At 53.4% G+C, this 2,248-nt stretch overlaps 1 protein-coding gene across 1 annotated transcript in view; it reads left to right on the forward strand.

Annotated features, from left to right (window-relative positions):
- Positions 1-2,248, forward strand: part of LOC109301498 (unconventional myosin-X-like) — a 173,254-nt gene that overhangs the window by 20,779 nt on the left and 150,227 nt on the right. The gene's annotated exons all lie outside the window — the stretch shown is intronic.

Genomic DNA, 2,248 nt, shown 5'->3' on the forward strand with positions numbered 1-2,248 from the left:
CGTGCACCCTGCTCCCCTCGCTCCTGCTCCCCAACTCCCCAAGTTGTTCCACTGTAACAGGAGAGCAGTGGCAGAGGGGTCCTGAAACTGTCAGAGACAGGTTAGGTGTTCTTGCTAATGTTCACTTTGTTTTCTCAGGGCCCCTGCTCCATCCTGTTCCCCCTTGGCTTCTCTCCTGCCTTTGGCTCTGTTGATCACACCCTCCTCCCTGACTTGGTCCTCCCTTGGCTTTTGCAGCTCTGTCCTCTCCTCCTATCTCACCTGGCCATCATCTATATTCTGCAGCCACTTACTTCTCAACGTTTCCAGAACAGCTTTTTCTTTGGTTCTAGACCCTCACTATCTGCTGTCTTTATTGTTGCTGCCCTCCCATCACCCACCTCTGGTGCATTCTGCACTCCACCCCTGAGATCATTCAGGCATCCCTCAAGGCTGTGCCCTGCCCAGCCTGCATCTCCCACTGCATTGCATCCTGTCTTGTCCCTGCCTCCTGGCCCTGTCGCAGCTCTGCTCTGCCTACAGACCTGCCCTTGTTTCTCACTCTGTTGCCTCCCGTGTTCCCTCTGTTTTACTCGCAATGCCAGCTGTAAATGCCCACAGGTGCCATGCTTCCCCTTAGGCATGTAACACAGGGGACAGCAGGGCAGGCCCTATGAGGAGAGGCTACGGGACCTGAACCTGTTCAGCCTCCAAAAGAGAAGGCTGAGGGGGGATCTTGTGGCCTGTTATAAACTAGTCAGGCGGGATCAGCAGGCATTGGGGGAGTCACTGTTCCCCCGAGCACCGCCAGGAGTGACCAGGAATAACGGTCACAAGCTGGCAGAGGGTAGGTTTAGGCTAGATATCAGGAGGCGCTACTTCACAGTTAGGGCGGCTAGGGTCTGGAACCAACTTCCAAGAGAAGTGGTGCAGGCTCCTACCCTGGGGGTTTTTAAGAGGAGGTTAGATGAACACCTTGCTGGGGTCGTTTGACCCCAGTACTCTTTCCTGCCATGGCAGGGGGTTGGACTAGATGATCTGCTCAGGTCCCTTCCGACCCTAGAAACTATGAAACTATGAAACCCTCCCTAAGCTAAACTGTAAAGCCAGTTCCCTTCTCTCCTCTCCCGTCATCCAGATTCTTCCTTGAGAACTGCCTCTACCACAGTCCCTAAAAGAAATCAGCCCAGGGGTGAGCAGATTAGGGCTGCAGCTCCTAATTTGGTTTTGTCTACCTGATTACTATGTAAATGATGATGATAAGGAACCATCAGGTTTGCCAGCTGGTGTCTGCAGGCACTATGTAATGGTGGTAGCTATGTGACCTTGTTAATGTTGCCCTCATCCTCTCTCCCCTTCCCTCCTTTTGTCTGTCAGGCCCCTCTACATGTGCGGGTAAAGGCACAAAGGGATCTAATGTGTGATTCACACAATCGCACCTCCTTCCGTGCCACCTGTGCATGGCAAGAGGTGCGATGGTGGGATTGTGAACCAGATCCTATTGCACCTTATTGCCAGTGCAGGCGCAGCCCAATCCTGGGCTCCCCCTCGCTGGAAAGCAGCAAGCTCCTGCAGCTGGGAGCCCCATGCACCCCAGCTGAGGGGCTCCCAGCCGCGGGGCACCTCATACACCCCTAGGGCTGGAGGACTCCCACTGTGGCAATCTCCCTACTGTAGGGAGGCGTGAAACCCCCAGGGCTGGAATGTCATTGCAGGGGTGATCCCCCTGCTCTGGGGGTGCAGGGAAACCCCTGGGGCTGGAGGATCACCACAATCCTCCAGCCCCAAGGGTTTCCTGCATCCCAGAGCCCTAGGGATTGTGGCAGCTGAGATCTGTAAGGCTCGGGGTTTTATGCTGGACATGCTGCTCCCGTGGCATGTGCAAATGAAAGCTCAGTAGCAGCCAGCTGTAAAATTAGTACTCATTTCTGGGGTCTAACTTTATAGCTGGTTGGAGCTTTTTATTGTGTGATAGCTACTTTACATGGGTAGCTGGTCTCCAGGTAATTGCGCAATTAGCCAATTAATTGTGCAAAACCTGTAAGGTGTAGAGGGGGCTTCAGGCCCGTAACAGAGTTGCAGCTAAGTTGTGATTAATCGTGTCATTAAATAGTGACCTGGTCACATGTTTCATAGTTTCATAGATTTAGGGTCGGAAGGGACCTAGTAGATCTTCTAGCTCGACCCCCCGCCAGGGCGGGAGAACAACAAAACCCCAAAACAAGAAATAGGACTCAAATGAGTCCAGCCAGGTAGGCATCCAGCCTCT

The sequence above is a fragment of the Gavialis gangeticus genome, unplaced genomic scaffold (genome assembly GCF_001723915.1).
Source record: "Gavialis gangeticus isolate Ggan-Ray unplaced genomic scaffold, GavGan_comp1, whole genome shotgun sequence".
NCBI lineage: Eukaryota > Metazoa > Chordata > Crocodylia > Gavialidae > Gavialis > Gavialis gangeticus.